The sequence below is a fragment of the Ranitomeya variabilis genome, chromosome 1, assembly GCF_051348905.1.
Source record: "Ranitomeya variabilis isolate aRanVar5 chromosome 1, aRanVar5.hap1, whole genome shotgun sequence".
Taxonomy (NCBI): domain Eukaryota; kingdom Metazoa; phylum Chordata; class Amphibia; order Anura; family Dendrobatidae; genus Ranitomeya; species Ranitomeya variabilis.
In genome coordinates this window covers 402,301,771-402,317,152 of record NC_135232.1, presented here as the reverse complement: position 1 = coordinate 402,317,152, position 15,382 = coordinate 402,301,771, and the positions used below count along the sequence as shown (strand labels likewise).

Genomic DNA, 15,382 nt, shown 5'->3' with positions numbered 1-15,382 from the left:
AAAACCCATCTTCGGATCAGAGAAGCCGCACTAGGCCAAACTATCTCTGACCCAAATGTAATCCAATGGACAAATACTATAGCAGAGTTCTGTTCATGGTTTATCCTACCGGAATGTGATAAGTAGAGAGTGTTTTTTGGCAGACGTGCCAACCATGACAGTCTTTGTCTCCATGTGAGTTGTGATAAGATCTTGCAATGTGGACTAACCTTGCAATAGTCTTAACGAGTTTCATCCAATTGGAGAAGCGTTCGAACTCAAAGCGCTGGCAACCGAGAGTGGAGGTTGGTTTAGCGTTCGTGGCCAGAGCACTGACCTCGGAGCGGACTTCTGGATCATCATCCGGATCCTGGATGCTGAAGACTACCTGACTTCCCCTCTGTTCCAGTGGAAACTTTGGACCTGAAAGCCAAGAAGAGTTAGCAAAGGAATTTATAAACATAGGTCTAGTGGCATGGTCGGCTGGATTAAGTTCAGATGGGATATAGTGCCACTGTTCGGGTTTGGAAGACCTTCTTATTCTCTAAATGCGATTACTGATGTACACGTAGAAGCGCCTTGTTTGGTTGTAGATGTAACCTAAGGCAACTTTGCTGTCACTGTAGTATTGTACGTCATCTATGTGAGTGTCCAGCTCATGCTGAATAAAGTCTGCAAGTTCTACTGCAAGCACAGCCCCACAGAGTTCCAGCCTGGGAATAGTGTGGTCAGGCTTGGGAGCCAACTTAGCCTTGCCAAAAACGAAACCAACGTGATCTTGATTGTCGGATCCCGTCACCTTCAGGTAGGCAACAGCTGCAATGGTCTCCGTGGATGCATCCGAGAACACATGGAGTTCCGTCCTAGTGCTGGCAGCAAGTGAGATTCTGGCGTAGCATCTCGGTATATGGATTTCATCCAAAGCACACAAAGACTTCTTCCAGGTTTCCCATTTTGATTCCTTATCAGGAGGGAGTGGGGCATTCCAGTCCTTGACGGTTTCGGAGAGCTGTCTTAGAAGAGATTTACCTTGTATGGTAATTGGTGCTACGAATCCCAGTGGGTCATATAGGCTATTTACCACTGACAGGACACCACGTTTAGTGAATGGTTTGTCTGCACAGTTGATTTGGAAACCGAAGGTATCGGCTGACAGGTTCCACCTCAGGCCTAAGCTTCTCTGCACAGGCAGATGGTCTGGTCCTAGGGCTATGTCCTTGAATCCAGGTGTGTGGTCACTTGACTCAAAGGCTCTCATGAGAGCCAGGCTGTTTGAAGCGATTTTGTGCAGTCTAAGCTTAGCTCGGTACAGCATATGTTGGGTTCTTTTAAGTAGGTCGATTGCCACTTCTTCTGTGGGTAGAGATTTTAGTCCATCATCTACCTAGAAGTCTTTCTCTACAAAGTCTCTGGCGTCTGTTCCATACTCGGACTCTCCTTCTAGTGCGGTTCTCCGCAGGCCATATGTTGCCACTGCGGGTAAAGGGCTGTTCCCGAATACGTGCACCCGCATGCGATACTCCACCATCTCTTTGGTAGGGTCATTGTCCTTGTACCACAGGAACCTGAGGAAATTCCTGTGGTCCTCTCTGACTATGAAACATCTGTTCAATGTCGGCAGTGATGGCGATGGGCTCTTTCCTGAACCTCATCAACACTCCTACTAGGTTGTTTGTCAGATTAGGACCTGTAAGGAGGACATCGTTGAGAGATACGCCTTGATGTTTGGCGCTTGAATCGAAGACAACTCTAATTTGCTTAGGTTTCTTCAGGTGATATACTCCAAATGAGGGTAGATACCAGCACTCCTCGTTTTTCTTTAAGGGAGGCGCTGGCTCAGCATCGTTGTTATGGAATATTTTGCCCATAAAGGTGATGATGTGTTCTTTCATCTCCGGTTTATTGCTTAGTGTGCCCTGGAGACAGTTGAATCTGGACAAGGCTAGTTCACGATTGTTCGGGAGCCTTACCCTGGTAGCTCGGAAGGGTAAGGGAAAAACCCAGTGATTGGTCTCATCCTTAAGGAACTCATTGTCCATTATGCTGACGAATTCCTTGTCTTCCATAGACGGGGCTACTTTGTTGTCATCCTTAGTGGTACGAAACACTGATCTTCCCAAGTCATCTGCATAGGGAGAAGGGATAACATCAGGCAGCTGTACAGGATCTGGAAGCTTTTCTTTCACCTCATAGTGATGAGGACATGGCTTGCAGAAAGTAGTGCGCCAGTCTCGGTATACATAGGTTTTAAAGGAATGGACTCCTGTTCGGTCCAAGCATACATTTCCTATGACTACCCACCTCAAGTCAAGTCTCTGGGCGTAGGGGGCATAGTCAGGACCATTACACTGTTGGCGCACCTTATGTATCCTCAAATTGTCTCTGCCGAGCAGAAGTAGGATTTCACTGGCTAGGTGCCTTAAGTGTGGTTGGTGGAAAGCAGCTTCTGGGGTAGGGATCTCATCCCTTTGGTCTGGTATTTGATCGCATTCGATTAGCGTAGGTAGGGGTATTTCTACGTCTCCATTGACAGGAGAAGCAATGAAACCTTGTGCTCTTCTGCCGCTAGTCTCTATGCGCCCCGAGCAAGTATTCAGAGTGTAGGGCGTTGCTGGTCCCTTGATTCTAAAGGCTTCAAAGAACTTAGGTCCAGCTAGGGATCGATTGCTCTGATCATCAATGATGGCATACATTTTTACAGCCTTCTCTGGTTGCCCTTCGGGATAGACTCTGATTAGGCATATTCTGGCACAGCATTTAGCACTTTGATTCTCCCCACATACCTCCGAGCATGAGCAGGAAACAGCTGTGGTGGACTTGGCATGATTCTGTGACTCCCCGCCATGGCTTGTAGTGGGACTAGAGGTAACTGCAACTGCTGGATCGCTGGTGGCTGAAGCTGGGTGCAAGGCTGATGGGTGTTTGTCACTATGACACTCTTCACACACCCCAAGTTCGCTGAGGATTTTCTTGCACTCCTGCATGGTTTTCAACCTGAAGCCTCTACATTTGTTCAGTGAGTGTGGTCTTTTGTGAATGGGACACTCACGATTGAAAGACTTATCCCTCGACGGAATAATGTACTGCTTATCGGCAGGTACCGCAGGTGATGGCAGGTTAGTCTTTCTGACGCTTACACTGTTCCTTGAGTCCTTGCGTCTATGTGTGATGCTTTCATACCTTGATGAAGGTGTTACTGGAGCTGCAGTGTTAGACTCCAGGAAGTCGAGGCTAGGGTTGTTCATCATTTGGGCTTGTTAGTCAATGAACTTGCAGAACTGAATGAACAGAGGAAAGGTGACGTCATGTGACCTTTTATACCTGGAGACGCACACTGCCCACTTCTCTTGCAGACTATGTGGCAGCTTTGAGATGATTGGGTTCACCCCATGGGCAGTGTCCAGGTAGCACAGTCCAGACAGACAAGGGTCTCTTTTAGCAAGTTCCAGCTCCATAAGCAGGTCACTTAAGTCCAGAAGCTTGTGGGCTTCCTTAAGGTTGATCCTTGGAACATTCTGCAGTCTCTTGAATAGGGACTTTTCTATAGCTTCAGCGCTGCCGTAGGTTCTTTGGAGTCTCTGCCAGGCAGCTGCGAGACCTGCTTCAGCTTACCCCACATAGATGGTCCTAAGACTCTTAATACGATTTGTGGATTCAGGACCCAACCATTTTACCATGAGGTCGAGCTCCTGCTCCGCGGATAGGTTGAGATCAGCAATGGCGGCCTTGAAGGTTGCTTTCCAGGCTCTGTAGTTCTCTGCACGGTCATCAAATTTTGAGAGGCTAGTGCTGATTAGCTCTCTGCTCACCATGAACCTGGCAAACTCGGACATGTCTGATCCTTCACGCCTTGTTACCGTATTAGCTTGTGGTGCCCCTTGGGCGTATAAGCTGTGTGGCGTGGAAAGGTGAATTGTTCCCGGGTAGAATGATGTTGCGGCAGGGTTGAGCTGTGGTTTAACCTTTGGAGATTCCGATGACTGCTGCTTGAACTGTGGAGGCAGGCTGGAGTGTGCCTTGCGGTCGTCATGCGGTGATGACTGCTCCTGAGGGGGTACATCACGGCGTTGGTCTTGAGTCTCTGTAGGGCCTGTGGGCAATACTGGCGCCATAGGTTGGGCTGACTTGGACGTTTCCGCAATGTTGGGTTGAACGTCACTGGAGAAGGTGTGCGCTGCAGGTATCTGTTTCTGCACGTAGTCTTTGGTACGAACAGCTGGGTTGTCTTCTTCCTGTGGTGGCAGGCAAATCGGGTCGAGGTTTTGCTTCAATGCTTGCTCAAGTATTTTTACTTTGGCTAATGCGATTTCTTCCTCCATTTCTGTTTGAAGAATCTTTGTTCGAGCCTCTGCTTCTGCTTTCTTCGCTTCTACTTCTTTTTGAAGAATCTTTGCTCTAGCCTCTGTTTTCTTGGCTTCTGCCTCTGCTTCTACTTTCTTCGCTTCTGCTTGAAGAATCTTCGCTCGAGCCTCTGCTTTCTTGGCTTCTGCCTCTGCTTCTTCTTTCTTCGCTTCTGTTTGAAGAATCTTTGCTTGAGCCTCTGCTTTCTTGGCTTCTGCCTCTGCTTCTGCTTTCTTCTTGGTGTATGAACGTCTTAGTTTGGACCGCTCTGCATTTAAACGGGCCTCTAGAATTCTGTCGCTGAGGGCTGAAGTTCTTGAGCAAGATGATTTGTATGACCGAACAGAGTGTTTAGACGAGGCTGACCTGTGCGATCTAGGTTCTTGCAGATGGGCGATACGAAGCTCCGCTTTACCTTTGGCGTCTTGCACGGCAGCATCCCTTTCTCTGTCTGTGGAATCTGCCTTGCTTAACTCTGATAGGGCTTTGTCGATTTTAGAGTCTTTTAGGAAGGCGGCGTACTTTGCGGACAGTCTCTTGTATCTGCCGTGGGCCACGTCTAGCTGTCTTATAGTGTCCTGTAAACTCGCTGCATCATTTTTGCGGTGTTGGACGCTTGACATGAGGGAGGCAACTCGTTTCCATAGATCGTCCAGGTTGTCATTGAACTCATCCCTTGTGGAACAGTAATTCTTGAGGACCTTTAATGTTGGCTTGATGGAGCGTACTGGTCGTGCATCTGGGTCTGCTGCGGAAGCCGGCTCTGCTTCCTGGTCTTCATAATGGACAGTATCGGGCTGTATTTGCTCTGTTTCAGCATTGGGGAACTGTGTAAGGTCCTTTTTGGCCATTTTGATTTAAGGTGCGCTGTCCCTTTAACCCCTTCCCGACATTTGACGTACTATCCCGTCGAGGTGGGGTGGGCCCCCATGACCGCCGACGGGATAGTACGTCATACGCGATCGGCCGCGCTCACGGGGGGAGCGCGGCCGATCGCGGCCGGGTGTCGGCTGCATATCGCAGCTGACATCCGCCACTATGTGCCAGGAGCGGTCACGGACCGCCCCCGGCACATTAACCCCCGGCACACCGCGATCAAACATGATCGCGGTGTACCGGCGGTACAGGGAAGCATCGCGCAGGGAGGGGGCTCCCTGCGTGCTTCCCTGAGACGATCGGTACAAGGTGATGTACTCACCTCGTACCGAACGTCTTCTCCCTGCAGGCCCCGGATCCAAAATGGCCGAGGGGCTGTATCCGGGTCCTGCAGGGAGCACTTCCGGGTCGGAGCAAGCTGCAGATGAAAGCTGCAGCCTGCTCCGATGAAAGTATGATCGCGGATCTGATAGAGTGCTGTGCACACTATCAGATCTGCGATCTGTGATGTCCCCCCCTGGGACAAAGTAAAAAAGTAAAAAAAAAAATTTCCACATGTGTAAAAAAAAAAAAAAAAAATTCCTAAATAAATAATAATAATAAAAAAAAATATTATTCCCATAAATACATTTCTTTATCTAAAAAAACCAAACAAAAACAATAAAAGTACACATATTTAGTATCGCCGCGTCCGTAACGACCCAACCTATAAAACTGGCCCACTAGTTAACCTCTTCAGTAAACACCGTAAGAAAAAAAAAAAAAAAACGAGGCAAAAAACAACGCTTTATTACCATACCGCCGAACAAAAAGTGGAATAACACGCGATCAAAAAGACGGATATAAATAACCATGTTACCGCTGAAAACGTCATCTTGTCCCGCAAAAAACGAGCCACCATACAGCATCATCAGCAAAAAAATAAAAAAGTTATAGTCCTCAGAATAAAGCGATGCCAAAATAATTATTTTTTCTATAAAATAGTTTTTATCGTATAAAAGCGTCAAAACATAAAAAAATGATATAAATGAGATATCGCTGTAATCGTACTGACCCGACGAATAAAACTGCTTTATCAATTTTACCAAGCGCAGAACGGTATAAACGCCTCCCCCAAAAGAAATTCATGAATAGCTGGTTTTTGGTCACTCTGCCTCACAAAAATCGGAATAAAAAGTGATAAAAAATGGTCACGTGTCCGAAAATGTTACCAATAAAAACGTCAACTCGTCCCGCAAAAAAAAAAAAACCTCACATGACTCTGTGGACCAAAATGTGGAAAAATTATAGGTCTCAAAATGTGGAGACGCAAAAACTTTTTTGCTATAAAAAGCGTCTTTTAGTCTGGTTTCACACTTGCATTTTTATCTGCATGCGTTTTTTAAAAAAACCACATGTGTGAAAAAATGCATGTAAACGCGGTAAAACGCATGCGTTTTTATAGAAAAACACAAGAAAACAAGAAAAAAACAAAAAACCCTAACCCTACCCCTAACCCTACCCCTAACCTGAAATACGTGGCACTTGAAATACGTGGCACTGAAATATACGTTTATATACGTATATACGTATATAAGTGCCACGATATTTCAGTGGCCACGTATTTAAGTGCCACGTATTTAAGTGCCACGTATTTAAGTGCCACGTATTTCAGTGCCACGTATTTAAGTGCCACGTATTTAAGTGCCACGTATTTCAGTGCCACGTATTTCAGTGCCACGTATTTACGTGCCACGTATTTACGTGCCACGTATTTTTCAGTGCCTGAAATACGTGGCACTGAAATACGTGGCACTGAAATATCGTGGCACTGAAGTATTTACGTGCCACGTATTTTTCAGTGCCTGAAATACGTGGCACTGAAATACGTGGCACTGAAATATCGTGGCACTGAAATATCGTGGCACTGAAATACGTGGCACTGAAATACGTGGCACTTAAATACGTGGCTCTTAAATACGTGGCACTTATATACGTGGCACTTATGACTGTCAGAAAATGTTCAGTAAACGGTTAGGGGTGAGGTTAGGGGTAGGGTTTCAGGTAGAATTGGGGAGATTCCACTGTTCAGGCACATCAGGGGCTCTCCAAACGCGACATGGCGTCCAATCTCAATTCCAGCCAATTCTGCGTTGAAAAAGTAAAACAGTGCTCCTTCCCTTCCGAGCTCTCCCGTGCGTCCAAAAAGGGGTTTACCCCAACATATGGGGTATCAGCGTACTAGGGACAAATTGAACAACAACTTCTGGGGTCCAAGTTCTCTTGTTATCCTTGGGAAAATAAAAATTTGGGGGGCTAAAAATCATTTTTGTGGGAAAAAAAATATGTTTTATTTTCACGGCTCTGCGTTGTAAACTGTAGTGAAACACTTGGGGGTTCAAAGTTCTCACAACACATCTAGATAAGTTCCTTGGGAGGTCTAGTTTCCAATATGGGGTCACTTGTGGGGGGTTTGTACTATTTGGGTACATCAGGGGCTCTGCAAATGCAACGTGACGCCTGCAGACCAATCCATTTAAGTCTGCATTCCAAATGGCGCTCCTTCCCTTCCGAGCTCTGTCATGCGCCCAAACAGTGGTCCCCCCCCCACAAATGGGGTATCAGCGTACTCCAGACAAATTGGACAACAACTTTTGAGGTCCAATTTATCCTGATACCCTTGTGAAAATACAAAACTGGGGGCTAAAAAATCATTTTTGTGAAAAAAAAAAATAATTTTTATTTTCACGGCTCTGCGTTATAAACTGTAGTGAAACACTTGGGGGTTCAAAGCTCTCAAAACACATCTAGATAAGTTCCTTAGGGGGTCTACTTTCCAAAATGGTGTCACTTGTGGGGGGGTTTAATGTTTAGGCACATCAGGGGCTCTCCAAACGCAACATGGCATCCCATCTTAATTCCAGTCAATTTTGCATTGAAAAGTAAAATAGCGCTTCTTCCCTTCTGAGCTCTGCTATGCGCCCAAACAATGGTTTACACCCACATATGGGGTATCGTCGTACTCAGGACAAATTGCACAACAACTTTTGTGGTCTAATTTCTTCTCTTACCCTTGGGGAAATAAAAAAATGGGGGTTAAAAGATCATTTTTGTGAAAAAATATGATTTTTTATTTTTACGGCTCTGCATTATAAACTTCTGTGAAGCACTTGTTGGGTCAAAGTGCTCAACACACATCTAGATAAGTTCCTTAAGGGGTCTACTTTCCAAAATGGTGTCACTCGTGGGGGGTTTCAATGTTTAGGCACATTAGGGGCTCTCCAAACGCAACATGGCGTCCCATCTCAATTCCAGTCAATTTTGCATTGAAAAGTCAAATGGCGCTCCTTCCCTTCTGAGCTCTGCCCTGCGCCCAAACAATGGTTTACACCCACATATGGGGTATCAGTGTACTCAGGACAAATTGCACAACAATTTTTGGGGTCCAATTTCTTCTCTTACCCTTGGGAAAATAAAAAATTGGGGGTGAAAAGATCATTTTTGTGAAAAAATATGATTTTTTATTTTTACGGCTCTGCATTATAAACTTCTGTGAAGCACTTGGTGGGTCAAAGTGCTCACCACACATCTAGATAAGTTCCTTAGGGGGTCTACTTTCCAAAATGGTGTCACTTGTTAGGGGTTTCAATGTTTAGGCACATCAAGGGCTCTCTAAATGCAACATGGCGTCCCATCTCAATTCCAGTCAATTTTGCATTGAAAAGTCAAATGGCGCTCCTTCCCTTCCGAGCTCTGCCCTGCGCCCAAACAATGGTTTACACCCACATATGGGGTATCAGCGTACTCAGGACAAATTGCACAACAATTTTTGGGGTCCAATTTCTTCTCTCACCCTTGGGAAAATTAAAAAATTGGGGGTGAAAAGATCATTTTTGTGAAAAAATATGATTTTTTATTTTTACGGCTCTGCATTATAAACTTCTGTAAAGCACTTGTTGGGTCAAAGTGCTCACCACACATCTAGATAAGTTCCTTAGGGGGTCTACTTTCCAAAATGGTGTCACTTGTTAGGGGTTTCAATGTTTAGGCACATCAGGGGCTCTCCAAATGCAACATGGCGTCCCATCTCAATTCCAGTCAATTTTGCATTGAAAAGTCAAATGGCGCTCCTTTGCTTCCAAGCTCTGCCATGCGCCCAAACTGTGGTTTACCCCCACATATGGGGTATCAGCGTACTCAGGACAAATTGTACAACAACTTTTGGGGTCTATATTCTCCTGTTACCCTTGGTAAAATAAAACAAATTGGAGCTGAAATAAATTTTGTGTGAAAAAAAGTTAAATGTTCATTTTTATTTAAACATTCCAAAAATTCCTGTGAAACACCTGAAGGGTTAATAAACTTCTTGAAAGTGGTTTTGAGTACCTTGAGGGGTGCAGTTTTTAGAATGGTGTCACACTTGGCTATTTTCTATCATATAGACCCGTCAAAATGACTTCAAATGAGATGTGGTCCCTAAAAAAAAAATGGTGTTGTAAAAATGAGAAATTGCTGGTCAACTTTTAACCCTTATAACTCCGTCACAAAAAAAAATTTTGGTTCCAAAATTGTGCTGATGTAAAGTAGACATGTGGGAAATGTTATTTATTAAGTATTTTGTGTGACATATGTCTGTGATTTAAGGGCATAAAAATTCAAAGTTGGAAAATTGCGAAATTTTCAAAATTTTCGCCAAATATTCGTTTTTTTCACAAATAAACGCAAGTTATATCGAAGAAATTTTACCACTAAAATGAAGTACAATATGTCACGAGAAAACAATGTCAGAATCGCCAAGATCCGTTGAAGCGTTCCAGAGTTATAACCTCATAAAGGGACAGTGGTCAGAATTGTAAAAATTGGCCCGGTCATTAACGTGCAAACCACCCTTGGGGGTGAAGGGGTTAAGAAACTGAACTTTTGAATTGGGGGCTGGAAATCGTGGTGCAGCTTAGTTGCGACCCCCTGATAAGATTCCCAAGGTGTTTTAGAGAATTGTGGGGTTCTGCGGTTTGACAATCTGCAGCAATGTGGTATAATGCACAGAGAGTCTTTATGCACAATGCGGTCTGAGGTGATGCTGCAGGAGATTTCTTAGCAGAGCAGGGCTGCAGTATGTGAGCAGGCAGAGCGTGGGCACATGGATAGGGATATAAGGATGATTCTGGCCGGGCTTCAAGGCAGTCTTTTGACTGTTCTGTCCCCACATGAGGCGAATGGAGGTGTGAGTGACTAATAGGTGTTGTGAGAAAGATTCGGACCTTCAGTATTTTCCTCGCTGTGAGGCCGGCGTCACACTTGGCGTAAGACAATACGCCACGTATTATACGTCCGTACTACGGCCGTAATACGGAGAAATGTTCCCAAAATAGTGATCCGTAGGCAGGGTGTGTCAGCGTATTTTGCGCATGGCATCCTCCGTATGTAATCCGTATGGCATCCGTACTGCGAGATTTTCGCGCAGGCTTGCAAAACCGACATCTAATGGATTTATGTGCTCAAATGTTCATTAAAACATATATACAGTATATATATATATACAGTGGGGCAAAAAAGTATTTAGTCAGTCAGCAATAGTGCAAGTTCCACCACTTAAAAAGATGAGAGGCGTCTGTAATTTACATCATAGGTAGACCTCAACTATGGGAGACAAACTGAGAAAAAAAAATCCAGAAAATCACATTGTCTGTTTTTTTATCATTTTATTTGCATATTATGGTGGAAAATAAGTATTTGGTCAGAAACAAACAATCAAGATTTCTGGCTCTCACAGACCTGTAACTTCTTCTTTAAGAGTCTCCTCTTTCCTCCACTCATTACCTGTAGTAATGGCACCTGTTCAAACTTGTTATCAGTATAAAAAGACACTTGTGCACACCCTCAAACAGTCTGACTCCAAACTCCACTATGGTGAAGACCAAAGAGCTGTCAAAGGACACCAGAAACAAAATTGTAGCCCTGCACCAGGCTGGGAAGACTGAATCTGCAATAGCCAACCAGCTTGGAGTGAAGAAATCAACAGTGGGAGCAATAATTAGAAAATGGAAGACATTCAAGACCACTGATAATCTCCCTCGATCTGGGGCTCCACGCAAAATCCCACCCCGTGGGGTCAGAATGATCACAAGAACGGTGAGCAAAAATCCCAGAACCACGCGGGGGGACCTAGTGAATGAACTGCAGAGAGCTGGGACCAATGTAACAAGGCCTACCATAAGTAACACACTATGCCACCATGGACTCAGATCCTGCAGTGCCAGACGTGTCCCACTGCTTAAGCCAGTACATGTCCGGGCCCGTCTGAAGTTTGCTAGAGAGCATTTGGATGATCCAGAGGAGTTTTGGGAGAATGTCCTATGGTCTGATGAAACCAAACTGGAACTGTTTGGTAGAAACACAACTTGTCGTGTTTGGAGGAAAAAGAATACTGAGTTGCATCCATCAAACACCATACCTACTGTAAAGCATGGTGGTGGAAACATCATGCTTTGGGGCTGTTTCTCTGCAAAGGGGCCAGGACGACTGATCCGGGTACAAGAAAGAATGAATAGGGCCATGTATCGTGAGATTTTGAGTGCAAACCTCCTTCCATCAGCAAGGGCATTGAAGATGAAACGTGGCTGGGTCTTTCAACATGACAATGATCCAAAGCACACCGCTAGGGCAACGAAGGAGTGGCTTCGTAAGAAGCATTTCAAGGTCCTGGAGTGGCCTAGCCAGTCTCCAGATCTCAACCCTATAGAAAACCTTTGGAGGGAGTTGAAAGTCCGTGTTGCCAAGCGAAAAGCCAAAAACATCACTGCTCTAGAGGAGATCTGCATGGAGGAATGGGCCAACATACCAACAACAGTGTGTGGCAACCTTGTGAAGACTTACAGAAAACGTTTGACCTCTGTCATTGCCAACAAAGGATGTATTACAAAGTATTGAGATGAAATTTTGTTTCTGACCAAATACTTATTTTCCACCATAATATGCAAATAAAATGATAAAAAAACAGACAATGTGATTTTCTGGATTTTTGTTTCTCAGTTTGTCTCCCATAGTTGAGGTCTACCTATGATGTAAATTACAGACGCCTCTCATCTTTTTAAGTGGTGGAACTTGCACTATTGCTGACTGACTAAATACTTTTTTGCCCCACTGTATATATATATATATATATATATATATATATATATATATATGTCATTGAGACACATATATATATATTCTGTATTTAGATTTAATTCAGCGCGATATATGTTAAAAGCCGGTAATTCAATTGCCGGCTTTTCATTTCTCCTGCACAAACCCGACAGGATATGAGACATGGTTTACATACAGTAAACCATCTCATATCCCCTTTTTTTTGCATATTCCACACTACTAATGTTAGTAGTGTGTATGTGCAAAATTTCAGCGCTGTAGCTGCTGAAATAAAGGGTTAAATGGCGGAAAAAATTGGCGTGGGCTCCCGCACAATTTTCTCCGCCAGAATGGTAAAGCCAGTGACTGAGGGCAGATATTAATAGCCTAGAGAGGGTCCATGGTTATTGGCCCCCCCGTGGCTAAAAACATCTGCCCCCAGCCACCCCAGAAAAGGCACATCTGGAAGATGCGCCTATTCTGGCACTTGGCCACTCTCTTCCCACTCCCTGTAGCGGTGGGATATGGGGTAATGAAGGGTTAATGCCACCTTGCTATTGTAAGGTGACATTAAGCCAGATTAATAATGGAGAGGCGTCAATTATGACACCTATCCATTATTAATCCAATTGTTTGAAAGGGTTAAAAAACACACACACATTATTAAAAAGGATTTTAATGAAATAAACACAGCGGTTGTTGTAATATTTTATTGTTCTCGCAATCCATTTCCAGGCCCTCGCTTGGCAAAATAATTAACGCACAAGATACATACCTTCTGATGTCAGATCACGTCCCACGAAGTAATCCATCTGAAGGGGTTAACTAATATTACAGGCACGAGCTGCGATAAACCACTCGCTCGTGCCTGTAATCCCCGGGTGCTGAAAGGAAAGCAGTGATCTATACTTACATTCAGTCACGGTGATGCGCCCCTGCTGGATGTTCTCATGAACTGCAGCCTGGGAACTTTTTCCCACGCTCCAGGTCATATGAGGACATCCACCAGGGGGCGCATCACCGCGACTGAAGGAAATGTAGGTCAATGACCTACATTTCATTCATTCGCCGGGGGATTACAGACACGAGCACCGCTGCATTTAGCAGGGCTCCTGCCTGTAATATTAGTTAACCCCTTCAGATGGATTGCATCGTGGGACGTGATCTGACATCAGAAGGTATGTATATTGTGCGTTTATTATTTTGCCAAGCGAGGGTGTTCCTGATGGATTGAGAGAACAATAAATTATTACAACAACCGCTGTGTTTATTTCATTAAAATACTTTTAAATCATGTGTGTCTGTTTTTTAACCCTTTCAAACAATTGGATTAATAATGTAATAATGGATAGGTGTCATAATTGACGCCTCTCCATTATTAATCTGGCTTAATGTCACCTTACAATAGCAAGGTGGCATTAACCCTTCATTACCCCATATCCCACCGCTACAGGGAGTGGGAAGAGAGTGGCCAAGGGCCAGAATAGGCGCATCTTCCAGATGTGCCTTTTCTGGGGTGGCTGGGGGCAGATGTTTTTAGCCACGGGGGGGCCAATAACCATGGACCCTCTCCTGGCTATTAATATCTGCCCTCAGTCACTGGCTTTACCACTCTGGCGGAGAAAATTGCGCGGGAGCCCACGCCAATTTTTTCCGCCATTTAACCCTTTATTTTAGCAGCTACAGTGCACAAATTTTGCACATACACACTACTAACATTAGTAGTGTGGAATATGCAAAAAAAATGGGAATATGAGATGGTTTACTGTATGTAAACCATGTCTCATATCATGTCGGGTTTGTGAAGGAGAAGGAAAAAGCCGGCAACTGAATTACCGACTTTTCACTAACACCGCTGCGTATTTCTCGCAAGTCACACTGCAGGTCCGTGTGGAATCCGTATTTTTCTCGCCCCCATAGACTTTCATTGGCGTATTATTTGCGCAATACGCTGACAAACGCAGCATGCTGCGATTTTGTACGGCCGTAGAAAGCCGTATAATACTGAACCGTAATATACGGCTAATAGGAGCAGCCCCATTGAGAATAATTGTGCCGTATGTAATGCGAGTTTTACGGACGTAGTTTCTGTGCTCTTACGTCCGTAAAACTCGCCAGTGTGACGCCGGCCTGAGGCAGAAAGGACCAATGTTGCTCAGCGTCCGAAGAGATGATGCACACCAGGGATTGTGCAATCCAGACTTGTTTATTTGGAAATCTGGACATACAGCGTATAACTGGCAATACAGTACTTTCTCCAGAAATGCAGGTGTAGACAAGGTACAGTAAGATGTAGCACCAAGTATGACTGCAAGTGTGAGCAGCAAGAGAGAGTGTGGTCGAAAGACTGATGCCTTCCTAAGCCTGGTTCAAACGTGTCCTCTCACAACAGCATGAAACTGAAACTGAAATGGCTGCCAGAGGAAGAGAAGACTTGACCCCTGAACCGGATGTGAAAGACATGCCCAAGAATAAATAAATAACAAGCTGCCATACAGAAAAAGACCATTGGGTGGCAGTAGAGAAAAGCATAACAACATGCGTAGCATGAAGAGCATACATGAAACAGCACATACAGCAAAATACAATACCCAGTTTTTGGCTTCAAATCGGAGCCTTTGTCAAGTGGGTATGTGGGGTTAACACGCTACAACTTACTATACTAATCTGCTACTCGGAATTAACCTCCCATGGACGTTGAGAGCGTACTCCCCTATTCCTGCAAATACATGCCTGCATATCTATTTCCCAATCATATACTTGATCACGAATGAAGAGTAGCAGCAGATAACAAATAAAGGTGTGTAAGCTTGTGCTAGCCTACGGGAGAAGGAGAATCGCCCGGTGAACCCCTGTGCAGGAGTGGGCCATCACCCTCTTATATGAGCAGTGCTTGGCATAATATACATGAATCACTATGTACAGACAAAGCATCTTATTCATTTATTAATCTACCCAGTTCATTGTTATAGAAGTTTGGGATTGATGATAATGTCACATTTGAATGTAGATGAAAAGTGGGGCCCTGGAGTTGGTTACTGGCAGGCCCTTGGTTCCCCAGTCCGACACTGGAGGTGAA

At 44.6% G+C, this 15,382-nt stretch overlaps 1 protein-coding gene across 3 annotated transcripts in view; it reads right to left on the bottom strand.

Moving 5' to 3' along the window:
* Positions 1–15,382, bottom strand: part of LOC143762035 (programmed cell death 1 ligand 1-like) — a 173,391-nt gene that overhangs the window by 67,473 nt on the left and 90,536 nt on the right. The gene's annotated exons all lie outside the window — the stretch shown is intronic.